Below are 20885 nucleotides of genomic sequence, written 5' to 3'. Positions count from 1 at the left end.
CCGTTTAAGATATCCTTATCAAACTTTCTTCAGCCAATATTCGTCTGAAGAGAGCTTGATAAGGATATCTTAAACGGCCCTAATTATCGGGCTTGAAACCGACGGTACCAATGACTTATCTCATCTCAACTTTTTGTATACAAAATATATATATATATATATATATATATATATATATATATATATACACACACACACACACACACACACACACACATATATATATATATATATATTAGTATATAGTTTATATTGTCATTTTCTTTCTTTATTGACCGCTATATATATATATATATATATATATATATATATATATATATATATATATATATATATATATATATATATCAGAGCCCAAAACAATACATTTTAAGGGGTTATAATAGGAGTCCAAGTTAAAAAAATTGACCTTCTTTTTTGCTCATATATATATATATATATATATATATATATATATATATATATATATATATATATATATGTACTATTATCTCTACATTTAACCTATGTTGACAGACAGTGAAATAACGCGTTCATTTTCTTTCTTTTTTAAATGGTGTATGTATTTCTTTATAGTCTACGTCGTATGTATTTATTTTGTTTTAAACGCCGGTCATTATATAGAGTTCGACACATTTATCGTATTCACCATGTTTGGATGCAAAGGTTGAGAAGTGTCTTCACACATACACCTCCACTTAAAGCAAAATGTATATATCTATGAAAGTGAGAATGTATATGTGTGTGAAGACACTTCTCAACCTATATACTTTGCACCCAAACATGGTGAAGATGTCATTTGGTGAAGTCATGTTATTCCCGGGCCAAATTGACTAACGTAATGTTTCAATAAGACGGCCATGATAAAAACGGGCTTTCCAGGTACACAGGTGTGTTTTATCCAGACGAAGTTATTTTGATGGTGTTTTTATTTTTCGGAAGAGTTCTTGGAATCTTTCGGTTCGAGTCTTGGTGGGCAAATAGAGCTAGTGAGTAAGACAAATACTCGAAGAATTTCTTTTTTGTCTGTTGTGAAAGGAAGTGGAAAAAGGAAAGAAATAGAGTGGAGGAGAAAATGGCTTCACCGAAAATAAAATTTAAACAAGGCAAAATATATGAGAGAAAAGAAAAAAAGGGAAGATAAATAACTAAAAAGGAAAAAAATCTATAGAGGAAACGAAATAGATTGATAGAAAGCAAAATCTATATATCTATATAAAGTGAGAATGTATATGTGTGTGAAGACACTTCTTAACCTATATACTCAACGAATATTTGATCTACAGACTTGAAATTTGGTATATAGGGTATCCATATTTATGGAAAACTTTTTAATCGGTTTTCACCCAGAAAAGTTATGTAAAGGGGTAAGAATTGAAAACTTGGTACGTGCGGGTCATCGGATTCATATCTGTTTGTCAACTGTTTCACGAATGCGCATGCGTGAATCGTTCATATGACAGATTACTTATGTTAAGAATAAGTAGGTAAGAGGCTTGCCTTTTTTCTGTTGTTCTTGGCCTTCGCGTCGGGATCAAAGAGTAGTATCTGTTTTGCGGATGCTGCACTAAAGATAATTTGTACCTGTCAATGGAGGGGAAACCCTCTATACTGGGACAATTATTATTTTTGGTAACCAGAGTGCCCCCTTTTTGCCTACTTTTAGGAGAGCTGGTTTTTACCCCACATTAAAAACGGCCTTGTGCCTAACTTGGTGGGGAAGCAAATAAATACAATAAGTAGGTTTGAAAAACACCATTTAAATCGTGTCAAGCTGGCCTAATGTTTAGCGTACGTGACTCACTGTCTTTAGATTTTGATTTCGATCTCAGCTCGGGTATTTTTTTTTTACTTACAAGAAGTGAACTGTTTAGAAAAAAGCATAATACAGGGTGACCCAAATAAACGGGCCCCAACTCTAATTAGGCCCCGTTTAGTCTTTTTTCCGAATGAAATGAAACTTTGGTCATAACTAGTTTATTATATTCAAAACATCACATCAAAGCACTAGGGTCTTTGGCCTTTTTTTTTCTCCGTTGACTGTAAAATGCTCAGAAACAATTGAATGTCCTCTGTTTTTTTTTTTTTTGGGGGGGGGGGGTCAACCTGTATTTGCATGCACATGTCTCAGTTTCTGTACATTTTTTAAAATTCATTTTTTAAAGGAATTCAACGTTAGGTTTAATACCTACGGTATTTCTGTTTATAATAAATAAGAATGTTGCATTAATTAAAATATAATAGCTATGCGTATTTTACGATTGGGCAACGCCGGGCGGCCTACTAATAAATAAATAAATAAATAAATAAAAAACGGAATGAGAGAATATAAAAAAGTAAAAAGAAGAAAATAAGTAAAAACTAATAGATAGAGAGGGAAATAAATAAATACAAGAACAAGAAAATTAAAAAATAAACAGAAGAAAGTTTAAAAATACGAATGAAAGCGAAACGAAAAGAAAATAACACGAAAAAAAGAAAAGGAAAAAATGGCTGGAATTTATAAAACTATAAGAAAATGAAATAAAAATAGAAAATGGAAATATGAAAACGTATGAAAAATGAAAAAGAATGAAAGAAATGAAAGCAAAAAGATACAAAGAAAATATGAAAAATTGCAAAAGAAAGAAAACTATTAATAACTTGTTAAACAGAAGGAAAAATCAAAACGAAAAAAGAAAAAAAAATCGACAATATAAAAATACGATAAAGAAGAAAAAAAAAACGAGAATATGAAATCACACGATAAAGAATGAAATAATAAATAAGGTAAAGAACAAAATGAAAAATATCAAGAAATTTAATAAAGAAAGAAAAATGTAAAACTTAAAGAAAACGTAAAAAAGAAACAAAAATAGAAAAAAGGAAACGCAAGAAAAATACGGAAAATACGAAAAATATAAAAATATAAAAATTTGATAACGAATATAAAATAAAATATGAAAAATATAAAGAAATATAAGAAAGAAAAAAAAGAAGGAAAGTAGGAAAATAAAAAGAAAAATTAAAAAAATAAATAGTAATATATACAATTGAGGTAAATAAATAGAATGAAAAATGAATGAGTAAAAATAGAAAGGATGACAAAAAAGAAACAGTATAGAAAACCATTAAAATATGGCAAAAAAAAGAAAAAGAGGAATAAATAAATATGAGAAAAGAAAGAGAAGAAAAACGAAAAATATAATGCATTCAAAGAAAAAAAGAAAAATACGAGAAAATGTAAGAAAAATATGACAAAAAAGTAATATATAACGAAAAAAAAAAGAAAAAGTAAAAAATATAAGAAAATTTAATAAAATATAACAAAATAAAAAATATATAATAAAATAAAGAGAAAAACGAAAATATAAGACAATGTAAGAAAAATATAACGAGATAAAAAATAAGAAAAATATATAATGATTATAAAGAAAAAAAATATGAGAAAATGTAAGAAAAATATAACAAAAAATATAACGAAATAAAAGAAAAAAGAAAAAAATATGAGAAAATATAAAAAAATATAACAAATTAAAAAATATACATATAATAAAATAAAAAAGAAAAATATCAGAAAATGTAAGAAAAATATAACGAATTAAAAAATAAGAAAAATATAACGAAATAAAAGAAATAATAAAAAATATGAGAAAACGTAAGAAAATATAAAGAAATAAAAGAAAAAAATATATAACGAAATAAAAGAAAAAGATGAAAAAAGAGAAAATGCAAACTATAAAGTATATTATAGCGAAGAAAATACAAAGAAATATAATGAGAAAAGAGGAAGCACAATCTACCAGAAATATGATTCAGCAAAAGAAAAATGAAAAATATCTAAAATATAAATACATATGATAAAAAAGAAAAAGAATTATAAATGAAAAATACAAAGAAATATGAAAAAGGAAAAAGACAATTAGAAAGAAAATGAAAAAAAATTAAGAATACGATGAAAATATAGAGGATGGAAATAAATAGCATGAAAAATGAATGAAAATTAAAAAGTAAAATGAAACCGTTCATAATAATCATTAAAATACGGCAAAGAAGGAAAAAGACGAAATAATTAAATAAATTATCGCCCTTTAATTCCTTCAGAAAAATTGAAACAGAATATAGAAAAATAAAAACCAAAAATAAAAAAGAAATATGGAAAAGAAAAGAGAAAAGTAAACATAAAACGTGAAAAGAAGGCCAAAAAAAAAAAAAAACGACAAAAAAAAAAAAAAATAAAGAAATAAAATAAAAAAATAAATAAATAAAGAAAGGAAAACGGAAACATTGAAAGAAAATATGAACCAGACGTCATATCTTGGGAAAACATGACATTAAAAATATGTATAACTAATTGACTGTCCGGCGCCGGCGTTGCCCGGTCGTAAAATACGCTTAAATACGATATTTTAATTCATGCAGATTTTGTATATATTATTACAAAGCCAATTCTCTATCGATTATTATATTGTACCCAATATAGAGTAGTGATTTCAAAAGTAAAAAAAAAAAAGAAAAAAAAGAAAATCGACTTCAATCGAAGCCAAAACATACAGCGTTCTAGCCTTAGTCGTTGGCCTTTGAGCAATCGTCCGATGGATAAGGAATAGTTAAAAGTTAATCTACTTCAACGTATAAATGTGAATTTTTGCACATGCGTAGAAATAAGGGGTTTAGTCCACTTACGCTTCCAGGTTCCAATATTTTTCATTTTTGACCTCCTTCGCAGCTATTTTTACCGGCTAAAACCCAGAAAAGAACGGTCCGCAAAAATTGGAACCATTTGACTCGCCTTGTACCAGTTTGAGACCTTAGGAGGAGATGCAGCTTGAAAAAATAGAGACAGACACACAGACATAGTGATTTTTATGAATTAGATTTTGTTAAGTGTTTTAATATATATATATATATATATATATATATATATATATATATATATATATATATATATATATATATATAGTAATTTATAAAATATATATGGCGATTAAGCTACACTGAATATTCAGTGTAGCTTAATCGCCATATATATTTTATAAATTACTAACTAGCTCTACCTACGTATTGAGCACTTTTGAAGTAAATACATAAAGTTTACGCATAAATCTATACTTTCGTATATTAATTTCATGTGAGTAAATGAAGGAGTTATATATATATATATATATATATATATATATATATATATATATATATATATATATGTGTGTGTGTGTGTGTGTGTGTGTGTGTGTGTGTGTGTGTGTGTGTGTGTGCTGTCATCTTCACGGAGATGCGCGAGTGTGATCAGTAAGACTGTGACAGCAGAATATTCTTTTCATTCTTTTGACTCTCAAGTATATATCCGACTGATGTGTCAGCGTAATTATGCCGTGATAATACCAGGTGCTGTATGTGCTCTCCGCATATCTCGGCATTGTTACTATTGATTCCTACTGGAAGCAGGAACTACCGACCCAGAAGATGTGTGGTTGGTGGATTGTGCAATACTTGCTTCACAATTACACTCGCATGCACTCTTAAAGAGGGTATTCATTATTTCTCGAGTGGCCGGAGATTAATGCAGTGCATTATGCTTCAGTTCGCAAATAAAATGACGTGCGTTTACATTTAACACAGTTCAGGTAGCGTGGCCGAGCGGTCTAAGGCGCTGGTTTTAGGCACCAGTCTCTTCGGAGGCGTGGGTTCGAATCCCACCGCTGCCATCTGTTTTAATTTAAGCTAACAGAAATTTGAAAAAAAAATGTTTTATGGAACGTTTGACAGACGGCTTCTTTTCAATGAAAAAAGAGTACTTACTTAGAAATAAAGCTTATAATAATAATAATAATAATGACGACATATTTTTTATACATTCGTGTTGGGGGTCCGTCTAAAAACTTCTCAAAAAAAGAAAACACGAGTGATATATTCGGCTTGTGTTCGTTAAAACTTCGCTAACGTTCAATAGTTTCAGAGGTTTGCCCTAAAACTCGGATTTGATGACGTAGGTAGTGAAATTTTTTGTATGACTAATTGACTGTCCGGCGTTGCCCGGTCGTAAAATACGAATCATAATTTGTATTTACTTTCCGCCTTAATAATATCCTTTAAAATGATGACTTTCTAAAGTTTCGGTTATGCTGAAAACGAATATCGCATTTAAATCTGTCACAGACAAGTAGTTGCCCGTATATTAAGCAATGTTATTCGTTATGTTAACATCGGTGGCCATTGTTGTAGGCGCAAGCACACGCATATTTTTTAAATGCGATATCCGTTTTCCAGCATACAATACCTGCCGACGTTAACATAAAGGAATTATATTGCTAAATATCCGGAAATCTACTTGTTTGCGGCAGATTTAAATGCGATATTCGTTTCCAGCATACTCGACAACCATAACAAATGTCGCCATTTAAAAGGCAATTGGTAAGGTGGGAAGTAAGTAAAAATCCGATTGTAATTTGTACGAGAATTTCTTTTATGACACTTGAAACTGTTGAATAAAAGGCAACAACAATAAATCAAAGAATGCACGTGAAATCAGCAGGTGATGTTGCGAGACCGCCACCACCACTACCACCACAATTGCTAGCAGCGTAGTAGTACGTTACGTTTCGGTTAATTCCCATGTGGCCTAAAAATAAGATACATTAGGAGCTATACTATTGTATATAAAACATACATTGGCAGGAGTGAGCGTCAAGGTAGCGTGGCCGAGCGGTCTAAGGCGCTGGTTTAAGGCACCAGTCTCTTCGGAGGCGTGGGTTCGAATCCCACCGCTGCCATTTATTTTAATTTAAGCTAGATTCACATATAAAATTGGTTCGTATTATCGGGATTCTTTGAACTTATATGCTCATCTTGAGTGTAATTTTCACAACGTTTCGGTCGAGGTAACCTCCTTCTTCAGCTCTATCTTGTGGAACTCGGTAATGTTTCTGCCGAATTCGGGAATTTCGAATGGAATCCATTATTTACTTCACGGGGGCAGCATACTCTTGTTCCGTTAGCCATGATTAGATAACGGTCCTAAGTAATTCACCATTGTATGTTTTGGTCGCCCACACTGAGGATTGAACCTTCACCTTTCAGAAGAATATCAATTTTACAATTGATTATTTTCAAGTATTATAACCACTGCGCTATGAAGAAGGTCGGAAGTTACATCGTCCGAAACGTTGTGAACAACATGAAAACAGTATTGAAAAAAATAAAAATAAAAAACATAATACAAATAACCAATCCTCATCTGAAAACTTCAGAAAAGTAATTCGGACTATTGTTCCCATCCAGAGTTTCATTCGTGCAACAGTTCGGTCGATGTCACCTCCGACTTTCTTATCGGTAATCTGCACGAAATTTCGAATGAAACCTTTAATTTAATCCACGGGAGAAGCATGCTCTCGTTCCGTCAGCCATGACTGCGTAGAAGTCCTAAGTAATTCGCAATTCTATTTTGAGTGTCGCTCGCACTTCGGATTGAACCTTCAACCTCCAGAAGAATGTAATTTACAACTGAATTTTACCAATTACTTTATCCACGAAGCCCAGATATTTGATTAAGCTTGGATGGAGCGTTGTAAAAGTGTGGATGGCTGTGCCGTCTCGTGGCTGTAATAGAAATAATCTAGTTGTATCAGGTTGATAAGAAAGTTTTTGCGGTTTATAACTTTTAAATTTAAATAAACATATTTCGGCTCAAACAAAAATTTACTGATCGAAATAAGCGCCACCAGAATCAACGCACTTTTGCCAACACAAAACAAGTGTATTTATGCCAGTAGAGCAAAGAAAAATGCTTGCGTTCTGGTGGTGACGAAGTCACTGAAGGCGTTGGTGATTTTGCTTAGATTTTTGAAGCATTTCACATTTAGAAAGTTGTCGAGATGCTTGAAAAAGTGATAGTCGGTAAGTGCGAAGTCTGGAGGGTATGGCGGCGACTGAGGAAGATTTTTTTTCAACTTCTGCAGGGTCGGTTTAGCAAGGCGCGATCGGGCATTGTTGTGGAGAAGAATTTGGCATTTTCTGTTGATTAATGATGGGTGTTGTTGTAGAGGTTTCTGATGCATTTCATCCATTTGTCGAAAGTACTTCTGCGCCGTAATGGTTTCGTTTACATACAAAAACTGTAATGCATGAGACCGGTCGCAAACCACCAAACAAAGTGAAACGATAAAATTGTCGCCATAGAAAAAAACATATTATTCCTTTTCCGTTTAATGAAAACCGTTTTTTTTTTTTTTTTTTTTTTTTTTTTTCGGACCATCTGCTAGTTCGCCAGCTGTGTACAAATCCCAAGAACGGTCGCCGGTAGGAGCCTTCTATTATGTCTGAAAGTAACACAATGTTCAACTAGCGAGATCAGAGATGCGCCGCTGTACAACTCATGCTCTCTACCGATTATAAGTTATAAAACAGGACCATTGCCAGCACCATCAAAATGTATTAGTGGATTGCCACGAATAACAGGGACGTGCGTAGGATGATGAAAACAAAGTTTCCCGTCACGGTTATGGTTTTTGGTGTGGTTTCAAGTGAGGGCCATGTCTTGCAACCTCACATCTTCGAAGTCTGCTTGAAAGTCAACACTAAATTGTACCTGAATGTGCTGCAGAGTATGGTGGCCATCTAGTGTATTCAGGTGGCTGTTGGCAGACCCTATGTGTTGCAGCAGGACTCGGCGCCAGCCTAAAAGTTAAAAGAACCCAGGCTTGGCTTCAGGAGGAGTACTACGACTTTCTACCCTTCTCTCACTAGCCCCCCTCCCTCTCTGACCATAATCAGCTGAACTACTTCGTTATGTCATACGTCAAGAACATCACCAACGTGACCTCCCAAAGCACCAAAGCCAGCCTGATCGCCACCATTCGCCGATTACTCACGGCGCTTGTGAAAAAGGCATTCTCCCAGTTCTGGACCTGTATCGAGGCGGTAGTCGTGGTGGAGTCTGAAGGCGGCTACATTGAATAGATTTCAGCTCTACTACATAATCAAGTTACATGAATTGATTTTTTTCAAAACACTTTTTAAATGCTGTAGTGTTTTTTCTTCAGTGCGACAGCTTTATCGTTCTGTCACACACACACACACACACACACACACACACACACACACACACACACACATATATATATATATATATATATATATATATATATATATATAAAGTCTAAAGAAGCTTTGAGTAAAAAAAAATGTAAAAATAAAAATAAAGAGTGCAATTTGAGTTCCCGAAAAAAAAAAATTAACCTATCGCAGACTTAGCACTTTCATAACCCGATTCTAAAATGTCTACAATTACAAAAGAGAATTCAACGATATACAGAGGCAAAAAAGAAATCTTAACTAAAATTGTTTAATAGATCATACGTTTTTAGATGATACCTTGGTCCTTGCTCCTTTAATTGAAAAATAAATTAGGGCTTGAATTACATTTTTCGAGTAGTTATAAGCTTGGAAAGACAGGGGGTCGAATTAATTCACGCCTCCCATTTTGAAATGTCTATTAAAAAGTAAATAATTAATTTACTCACCAAAGTGTTATATATCACAAATTGAAGATAAAAGATCAATAAATAATATATTCAAATTTAAAACAACAAAAAAGTAGTGTTTTTTTTTTTTAGAAATTTACCCGTAAAGTCCGAAATTTAAAACCTTTAAAAAAAAAACACGTTGTTTTTATGAAACCTTAGTCCTTGCACCTTTAATTGAAAAAAAAAAAACATTAGGGCTTGAATTACATTTTTCGAGGAGTTATAAGCTTGGAAATACGAGGTGGAATTATTCAATATTTTTCACGAAATTTCTGACACACCTACTGTTATACTTGAAACTGTTGAACAAAAAACAACAAAATTAAGCAATATATGTGAAATCAACAGGAGATGTTACGAGACTCCACCACCACCACCACCACAACAATTGTTAGCAGTGTAGTAAGTACGTTACCTTTCAGTTATTTCACGCGTCGCCTAGAAAATATGACTATGCAGCTGTAAATAATACGTATATGGCCTGTCAGAAATAACTAGGTAGCGTGGCCAAGCGGTCTAAGGCGCTGGTTTAAGGCACCAGTCTCTTCGGAGGCGTGGGTTCGAATCCCACCGCTGCCAATTACTTTTGATGTTTATTATGTGAACTTTCTAACATTATAAATATGGAATTAAATTCGCTCAACGTGCCCTAAACTACCAACTAAAAACATGCCTTAAAAAAAAAAAAGGAAAGTTAATTTTAGAGCTATCCGGATCTGTTTTGAACAAATATCACATTTACAATTGTCGCAGACGAGTAGTTTTCATAATATAAAGGGGAAACTGTAAGTAGGAATTTGATGTACTAGATGTTTTTTCACATTACATTTAAATGTCTGCATCTTAGTACAGTTGGCGAAGCATGAAACAGGGAAGAAATTCTAAATTCTAACAGGTTGAAGACTGCAATTATTTGAGTAGAAGGCTTTCCAGTACCGGGGAACCTCTACAGTGAAAGTGTGAAATTTTATTCTGTTCGGGTTAGCCGGGGATATTTACAGGGTGGAACGATAAAAGTGTCGCACCAAAGAAAACAATACTACATTTTATTTTAAAACTTTTATTTGCAAAAATCAACTCAAGTAACTTGAGTATGTAGTAGAGCTGACATCTATTCAATGTATCCGCTTTCAGCTTCAATCATCGCCTCGATACTGGTCCGGAACCGGGAGTATGCCTTTTCCACAAGCGCCGGCGAAAACTCGACAGATACTCGGTGGATGGCGGCGATCAGGCTGGCTTTACTATTTTGGGAGGTTATGTTGGTGATGTTCTTGACGTATAACCAAACGAAATGATCCAGCGGATTCAGATCGAAGGAGGAGGAGGAGGAGGAGGAGGAGGAGGTCAGTGAGTGAGTGATATAATGGACTGATCCAACACCCCTCAAATGAATGGACTGTTACGTCTATAAAATGACAAGCAAACTCTCCTCACGTGGGAGACAGAATTTAATACTAAGCTGTCAATGAACGCTTAGAAATGTGTGTACCTTTTTACCTAAATAAACCTTTTCTGTACAACCCCAGTAATGACTTGTTATTCATATAATCTACGATATAACAACTGCCGACGGAGAATTCAAACGAAACTCACTAAAAAAAACAAAGTGAAGGAAAAAGCACACAAGAAGATTAACGAGCAGAAAACAAAAGAAATCTAAAGAAGGAAGAAGAAAAAAAAAAACTTCGACAGAGCCAACATTTAAAAAGTAAGTGTTTCAGTCGGTTACGGTCCTAAAAAAAAAGAGAAATTGACATTTTGAAGCGAACATTTTTTTGAAAAGAACATAAGTGTCCATTTCAAGTTTTATTCAGCTGGAAGTGTTTTTTTTTTTGTTCTCTCGGAATTTGTGCTTTTATTTCATTGAATTTATAGGACATTTGAGTGAATCTTTTGTTTAATTGTGTGGTTTTGTAAAAAAAATTTTTTTTAACATGGAGCAATTAGCGGAATTCACTAGAACTATGCAATCGGCATTGTTCGCACAACAAAGAAATGGAATTACTTCAGCAACAACAATTGAAGCAAAGCGAAATACTACAGAGTATTTTAACGCAGCAGAAAGACTGTCGTTTCACTCCTGAAGGAATAGCAAATTCTTTATCCGAATTTGTATACGAGCCGACAAATGGGTTAACTTTTCCGGCATATTTTCGGAGATACGAAAATATTTTTGCTAAGAGATGTCAGTCTTGGACAGACGAAGAGAAGATTATCCTTCTTCAAAAACTTGGATCTCAGGAAAATACAAAGTATACGAATTTTATCCTGACAAAGAAACCTGAAGAGATTTCTTTTAGTGAAACAATAAAAATATTGTCAAACATTTTCAGTGAACGAGATAGTCTATTCTATACACGTTATAAATGTTTAAATATCACGAAGCAGGAGGACGAAGATTTTATTACTTATGCAGGGAAAGTGAATGCTCATTGTGAATCCTTTAAATTAAAAGACCTCAACGAGGATATGTTTAAAAGTCTAATCTTTGTGCAAGGTTTAACAGCCTCTAAAGATAAGGATATTCGTTCAAGGAATTTTCATTATGAACCAAGACACAGAAATAACGTTACAAAAAGTTACGGAAGAGTGTCAGAAACTGTTAAATTTAAAGCAGGACAATACAAGCATCGAAGGAAAAAATTTTGAAGAAAAAAATATGGGAAAAAAAAATGGAAAGGGTGATGAAATGTGCACACGAAAAATCCTGTAAGACATGTGGGGGGAAAAAACCACTTCACTAAAGATTGTTACTTTAAATACAAAATATGTAACAAATGTAATAAAAAAGGCCATAAATCCACGGTATGCAGGAAAGGAAAATACCGAAAAGCAGAAATAAAGACCATTGGTTCTAAAAATGAGTCTAGGTGTGATAAAAGAAAATATATTGAAATTAAAACTAATGGCTGTAATGTGAATTATCTTCTAGATACAGGAAGCGACATAAGTATAATTGACGAAGTAACTTGGAAGAAAATTGGGTTTCCAAAATTACAAAATACAAAAAAAATTGCCTGAAGTGTGTCTGGAAATAAACTAAAATTTAAGGGTGAATTTTTTACCAATGTGTCTCTAAAGGAGAATGCTGTGAAAACCAAGTTATATGTCGTACCGGGGAAAAATTCTAATTTGTTTGGTATAGACTTAATGATTCTTTTTAATTTATGGGGAAAACCCATAAGCTCATTTTGCAATAAAGTAAGTCTGGCGGGTTTAGAAAATTCTAAACTACCAGGAAAGTTTTTTGACGAATTAAAAAGACTTTAAAGAGGTATTCTCTGAAGGTTTGGTTGTTGCACGAAAACGGAGGTGAAATTTGAACTAAAGGACGAAGCTAAACCAGTTTTCAAACCCAAAAGAAAGGTTCCATATTCAGCATTAGAAACTATAGAGAAAGAATTAAAGAGACTTCAAGATATTGGAGTAATAGAAAAAGTGGACTACTCTGAATGGGCTTCACCCACGGTTTACGTTAAGAAAAATAATAAAATCAGGGTATGCGCGGACTTTTCGACAGGTCTAAATGATTGTCTCAAGGAGCATAACTTCCTACCCCAGAGGAAATTTTTTCGAAGTTAAGCGGAGGAAAATTTTTTACAAAAATTGATTTGTTTGAAGCGTATTGGCAAGTAAAAGTCCAGGAAGATTGTGCTAAGTATCTGACATTAAATACCCATAAAGGACTATTTTCACTAAAACGTTTGCCTTTTGGTTTAAAAGTAGCCCCAAATTTGTTTCAGCAAATTATGGATACAATGCTAGCAGGTTTGGATTTTGCTATGGCTTATCTAGATGACATCCTTATAAGAAGTAAAAATATGGAAGAGCATAAGATCCACATTGGCAAAGTATTCGAGAGAATATCAAACTATGGATTGAAAGTGGCTCTCGAAAAATGTAATTTTGGGATGGACAAAATTGAATATTTGGGACAAGTGATTGATCGAAATGGTAGAAAACCTAATCCTAATAGGACTGAAGCAATCAAAAACATGCCTAGACCAGAAAATATAGTGCAGCTACAGTCATTTTTGGGACTAGCAAATTATTATATCCCAAATATGCATGAACTAAGAGCACCTTTAAACGAATTATTGAAAAAGAATAAAAAATGGCTCTGGACAAAAGAATGTGATGAAGCATTCCTAAAGATTAAAAAATGTCTGTTATCGGATTTAGCACTAGCTCACTACGATCCGAAAAAAGAATTAATTGTAGCAGCAGATGCGAGCGAATACGGTTTAGGTGCTGTGCTACTACACAGACTCAAAGATGGATCGACTAAACCAATTATTCATGCCTCAGGGGTTTTGCTACCCGCAGAAAAAAATTATAGTCAGATAGAAAAAGAAGGTCTGGCAATTGTATACGCCATGAGGAAATTTCATAGGTTCATCCATGGAAGATTTTTTATCTTGGAAACGGACCACAAACCTTTGTTATCGATTTTTGGTTTCAAAAAAGGAGTTCCTACTCATACGGCTAATAGGTTACAAAGATGGAGCATGATTCTGTTAAACTACAATTTTAAAATGAAACACCTAGCATCCAGCAAAATTGCACACGCAGATGGTTTGTCCAGGTTGATCCCAAATAAAACTGAATTACTTGAAGAAACTGTTATAGCTGCACTAAAAGAAGAAAATGAACTAACAGATATATTAATAAATACTGTTAGGGAACTTCCGGTAACACTTGAGGAAATAAAGAAAGCAGCAAGAACAGATGAATACATTGATAAGATAAAAAAAACAAGTGGTACAAAAAGAAAAGAGGAAAGGATTAACAGTTTTTCCATTTTCAAAGTGCGATGAAACTCTAATGTACGCAGATAGTGGTAATACCTCAAGTATTACAGAAGAGAATTTTAAAAGAATTCCACATGGGACATCCTGGAATCTCCAGAATGAAAGCACTAATGAGAGCATATACGTACTGGCCTGGAATGGATCAGGACATAGAAAAAATGATAAAATTATGTAAGGGTTGCCAATTAGCAGCAAAAGCGCCGCCCACTAAGACGCAACCTTGGCCTAAAACAGATATACCATGGACGCGGATCCATATAGATTACGCAGGACCTCTAAAAGGATATTATTACCTGGTAATAGTAGATAGCATGTCGAAATGGACAGAAATTTTTAAATTCAAACATCCTACAGCGGCAAACACAATAAAGGCGTTGGACGAGGTATTTGGGCGTTTTGGCGTACCAAAAACAATTGTTAGTGATAATGGCACCATGTTCAAAGGTCAAGAATTTAAGATCTACTGTGAGTCACTGGCCATAGAGCATATCACAACACCAACTTTTAGCCCTCGAAAGCTGAAAGATTTGTCGATACTTTTAAACGAGCGTTAAAAAAGAACGATAACATCGACACTGAAGAAAAAAGTCTTCAGAAATTTTTAGCAGTGTACAGGATAACGCCTAATCCGAATACAAATGCAAATTTATCCCCAGCGGAAATAATGTTTGCCAGAAAAGTGCGCTCTGTGTTCGACCGGTTAATTCCGAGTAAAAAAGTAAAAAAAGTGTAAAAGATAATGTACGATACAAGATATATAAGGACGGGGATAAAGTTTTTTTTCAACAATTATCGGGCAGGGAAGAGTTTTTGGGAAGAAGGCATAATCTCAAAAAGAATTGGAAGAATGGTCTACATTATAAAAAGTTAAAAACATTTTCCCACAAAAAACATATAAACCAACTCAGACCCCGATATATTGAAATAGTTAAAAACAATGAAGTACCGATGGAAGGACTGTATGACATTTTTTCACAGAGCCTCCAAAAAAGGAAGCACCAGTAACTGAAAATACAAGTCACTCTCCAAAATCAAAAAATTTGCAAACGCAAATTTTAAGGAGAAGTGAAAGAAAAAGAAAAAGAACTGAATTTTTTGGACAAAGTCAAAAAATAAAAAAATGGTGAAGCTAAATTCTAGGGAAGAATTTAGCTTGGGAGGAAGGTGATATAATGGACTGATCCAACACCCCTCAAATGAATGGACTGTTACGTCTATAAAAAGACAAGCAAACTCTCCTCACGTGGGAGACAGAATTTAGTACTAAGCTGTCAATGGACGCTTAGAAATGTGTGTACCTTTTTACCTAAATAAACCTTTTCTGTACAACCCCAGTAATGGCTTGTTATTCATATAATCTACGATATAACAGTGAGAAAAGAGTACAAAGTCATAGCACCCCTTCTTAAGCCAAACCTGGGTCTCCTTGAACATATGGGCCGGCGATGAGTCCTGTTGCCACATCCAGGTCTGTTAGCGGCCACCCGATTACACCAGATCACCACACTATTCAGCATATCTAGCTACACTTTCAATCCAACTTCGAAGATGTGAGGTGGCATGATGTGGACCTCAATTGAAACCCCACCAAAGATCATAACCGTGGCCGGAAACTGTTTTCCTCACGCTGGGCACGTCTCTGTTAATGACTCTTTGAAAAAGCTCCTCTATAGATGGTCACTACATACAGAAAACCTCCACAGCGCCAAGTGAGGTGAGGTTCGTCAGGAGCGACCACTTAGCATGTCTTGTGCGGCTTCAGCTCTTGCACGTGACGTCATAGGAATGTGCAATCTCATCAAAGAACTTCGCACTACTTAAGTCAAATATAATAATAATAATAATAATAATAATAATAACTAGCGGGACCTGCGGAAATTTCACAGGGGACTCATTCATATGCAATGTATTTATGTCGGCATTCTGTGGATGTTAAGCGTAAATGGAGACGCTCTGACATTATTGTAGCTCTTTTGTTAAAACTGCAAAAGAATTCATCTAAGCTAGCAGGGACTCAACTCCAATCACAAAGACACTCTTTTAGGCAAAACCACTACTAATAAATTTCCCCACCCACCTAAACCTACACGTGGATTCCATGAAAAAAGCTTTTTTCCTCGGTTCCGTTGGTCTGCTTTCAAGCTGTCTACAAGTTCAAGTTAAACAAATTCTTATTGAACCGTCCTCGTAAATAATCTAATTATACCAAAATTTCACCACAAATTATTACTACGCTACTCTAATAATGACTACAATATACACATTAACCCTTATCCTCGAGTGGCCTCTGGGTCTAGATGTGTGGTAAACACTTTGTAATATATATGTGTGTGTGTGTGTGTGTACTTGAATACTTGAATCTTGTCTACAACGATCGGTCGATTCCATCTTATATATATATATATATATATATATAGAAAAATATATATATATATATATATAAGATGGAATCGACCAATCGTTGTAGACAAGATTCAAGTACACACACACACACACACACACACATATATATTACAAAGTGTTTACCACATATCTAGACCTATATATATATATATATATATATAGAAAAATATATATATATATAGTAATTTATAAAATATATACGGTGATTAAGCTACACTAAATATTCCGCGTTTAATCCACTCTAGGACTCTTCAGGCTTATGCGCATAAGCCTGACGAATCCTAGAGTGGATGAAACGCGGAATATTCAGTGTAGCTTAATCGCCATGTATATTTTATAAATTACTAACTAGCTCTACCTACGTAGTGAGCACTTTTGAAGTAAATACTTTAAGTTTACGCATAAATCTATATTTTGGTATATTAATTTTATGTGAGTAAATTAAGTATATATATATATATATATATATATATATGCGTAATGGCGTGGCTCATAGACTAATGAATGAGGGTGTAGAGTTGTACGTTTTAGTTTGTTTTAGTTTTTATTCTAGCTGATGCTGATCATGGCACCAATCATATATCTATCTATCTATCTATCTATCTATCTATCTATCTATCTATCTATCTATCTATCTATCTATCTATCTATCTATCTATCTATCTATCTATCTATCTATCTATCTATCTATCTATCTATCTATCTATCTATCTATCTATCTATCTATCTATCTATCTATCTATCTATCTATCTATCTATCTATCTATCTATCTATCTATCTATCTATCTATCTATCTATCTATCTATCTATCTATCTATCTATCTATCTATCTATCTATCTATCTATCTATCTATCTATCTATCTATCTATCTATCTATCTATCTATCTATCTATCTATCTATCTATCTATCTATCTATCTATCTATCTATCTATCTATCTATCTATCTATCTATCTATCTATCTATCTATCTATCTATCTATCTATCTATCTATCTATCTATCTATCTATCTATCTATCTATCTATCTATCTATCTATCTATCTATCTATCTATCTATCTATCTATCTATCTATCTATCTATCTATCTATCTATCTATCTATCTATCTATCTATCTATCTATCTATCTATCTATCTATCTATCTATCTATCTATCTATCTATCTATCTATCTATCTATCTATCTATCTATCTATCTATCTATCTATCTATCTATCTATCTATCTATCTATCTATCTATCTATCTATCTATCTATCTATCTATCTATCTATCTATCTATCTATCTATCTATCTATCTATCTATCTATCTATCTATCTATCTATCTATCTATCTATCTATCTATCTATCTATCTATCTATCTATCTATCTATCTATCTATCTATCTATCTATCTATCTATCTATCTATCTATCTATCTATCTATCTATCTATCTATCTATCTATCTATCTATCTATCTATCTATCTATCTATCTATCTATCTATCTATCTATCTATCTATCTATCTATCTATCTATCTATCTATCTATCTATCTATCTATCTATCTATCTATCTATCTATCTATCTATCTATCTATCTATCTATCTATCTATCTATCTATCTATCTATCTATCTATCTATCTATCTATCTATCTATCTATCTATCTATCTATCTATCTATCTATCTATCTATCTATCTATCTATCTATCTATCTATCTATCTATCTATCTATCTATCTATCTATCTATCTATCTATCTATCTATCTATCTATCTATCTATCTATCTATCTATCTATCTATCTATCTATCTATCTATCTATCTATCTATCTATCTATCTATCTATCTATCTATCTATCTATCTATCTATCTATCTATCTATCTATCTATCTATCTATCTATCTATCTATCTATCTATCTATCTATCTATCTATCTATCTATCTATCTATCTATCTATCTATCTATCTATCTATCTATCTATCTATCTATCTATCTATCTATCTATCTATCTATCTATCTATCTATCTATCTATCTATCTATCTATCTATCTATCTATCTATCTATCTATCTATCTATCTATCTATCTATCTATCTATCTATCTATCTATCTATCTATCTATCTATCTATCTATCTATCTATCTATCTATCTATCTATCTATCTATCTATCTATCTATCTATCTATCTATCTATCTATCTATCTATCTATCTATCTATCTATCTATCTATCTATCTATCTATCTATCTATCTATCTATCTATCTATCTATCTATCTATCTATCTATCTATCTATCTATCTATCTATCTATCTATCTATCTATCTATCTATCTATCTATCTATCTATCTATCTATCTATCTATCTATCTATCTATCTATCTATCTATCTATCTATCTATCTATCTATCTATCTATCTATCTATCTATCTATCTATCTATCTATCTATCTATCTATCTATCTATCTATCTATCTATCTATCTATCTATCTATCTATCTATCTATCTATCTATCTATCTATCTATCTATCTATCTATCTATCTATCTATCTATCTATCTATCTATCTATCTATCTATCTATCTATCTATCTATCTATCTATCTATCTATCTATCTATCTATCTATCTATCTATCTATCTATCTATCTATCTATCTATCTATCTATCTATCTATCTATCTATCTATCTATCTATCTATCTATCTATCTATCTATCTATCTATCTATCTATCTATCTATCTATCTATCTATCTATCTATCTATCTATCTATCTATCTATCTATCTATCTATCTATCTATCTATCTATCTATCTATCTATCTATCTATCTATCTATCTATCTATCTATCTATCTATCTATCTATCTATCTATCTATCTATCTATCTATCTATCTATCTATCTATCTATCTATCTATCTATCTATCTATCTATCTATCTATCTATCTATCTATCTATCTATCTATCTATCTATCTATCTATCTATCTATCTATCTATCTATCTATCTATCTATCTATCTATCTATCTATCTATCTATCTATCTATCTATCTATCTATCTATCTATCTATCTATCTATCTATCTATCTATCTATCTATCTATCTATCTATCTATCTATCTATCTATCTATCTATCTATCTATCTATCTATCTATCTATCTATCTATCTATCTATCTATCTATCTATCTATCTATCTATCTATCTATCTATCTATCTATCTATCTATCTATCTATCTATCTATCTATCTATCTATCTATCTATCTATCTATCTATCTATCTATCTATCTATCTATCTATCTATCTATCTATCTATCTATCTATCTATCTATCTATCTATCTATCTATCTATCTATCTATCTATCTATCTATCTATCTATCTATCTATCTATCTATCTATCTATCTATCTATCTATCTATCTATCTATCTATCTATCTATCTATCTATCTATCTATCTATCTATCTATCTATCTATCTATCTATCTATCTATCTATCTATCTATCTATCTATCTATCTATCTATCTATCTATCTATCTATCTATCTATCTATCTATCTATCTATCTATCTATCTATCTATCTATCTATCTATCTATCTATCTATCTATCTATCTATCTATCTATCTATCTATCTATCTATCTATCTATCTATCTATCTATCTATCTATCTATCTATCTATCTATCTATCTATCTATCTATCTATCTATCTATCTATCTATCTATCTATCTATCTATCTATCTATCTATCTATCTATCTATCTATCTATCTATCTATCTATCTATCTATCTATCTATCTATCTATCTATCTATCTATCTATCTATCTATCTATCTATCTATCTATCTATCTATCTATCTATCTATCTATCTATCTATCTATCTATCTATCTATCTATCTATCTATCTATCTATCTATCTATCTATCTATCTATCTATCTATCTATCTATCTATCTATCTATCTATCTATCTATCTATCTATCTATCTATCTATCTATCTATCTATCTATCTATCTATCTATCTATCTATCTATCTATCTATCTATCTACACACACACATACATATATATATATATATATAGTTTTGATCCCATTACTATTTAAGTTCAATGCAAAAATCGAAAGAGAATTGTCTTTATATAATAATAAAAACGTAATCTGCATGAATTAAAATGTATTTAAGCGTATCTTTCGACTGGGCAA

General features: G+C 32.2%; 3 non-coding genes across 3 annotated transcripts; all 3 read left to right on the top strand.

Annotated features, from left to right (window-relative positions):
* The first annotated feature begins 5602 nt into the window (after window positions 1-5602).
* Window positions 5603-5684, top strand: Trnal-uag (transfer RNA leucine (anticodon UAG)). The gene has a single exon. It is a non-coding gene; the product is annotated as a tRNA-Leu (tRNA).
* A 983-nt stretch (window positions 5685-6667) lies between these two features.
* Window positions 6668-6749, top strand: Trnal-aag (transfer RNA leucine (anticodon AAG)). The gene has a single exon. It is a non-coding gene; the product is annotated as a tRNA-Leu (tRNA).
* Window positions 6750-9997: 3248 nt separating this feature from the next.
* Window positions 9998-10079, top strand: Trnal-aag (transfer RNA leucine (anticodon AAG)). Its single transcript has one exon. It is a non-coding gene; the product is annotated as a tRNA-Leu (tRNA).
* Window positions 10080-20885: the final 10806 nt, after the last annotated feature.

Source organism: Euprymna scolopes, chromosome 23, assembly GCF_053919585.1.
Source record: "Euprymna scolopes isolate OS-2025 chromosome 23, ASM5391958v1, whole genome shotgun sequence".
In the NCBI taxonomy this organism is placed as follows: domain Eukaryota; kingdom Metazoa; phylum Mollusca; class Cephalopoda; order Sepiida; family Sepiolidae; genus Euprymna; species Euprymna scolopes.
This window is presented reverse-complemented; position numbering and strand designations above follow the sequence as displayed.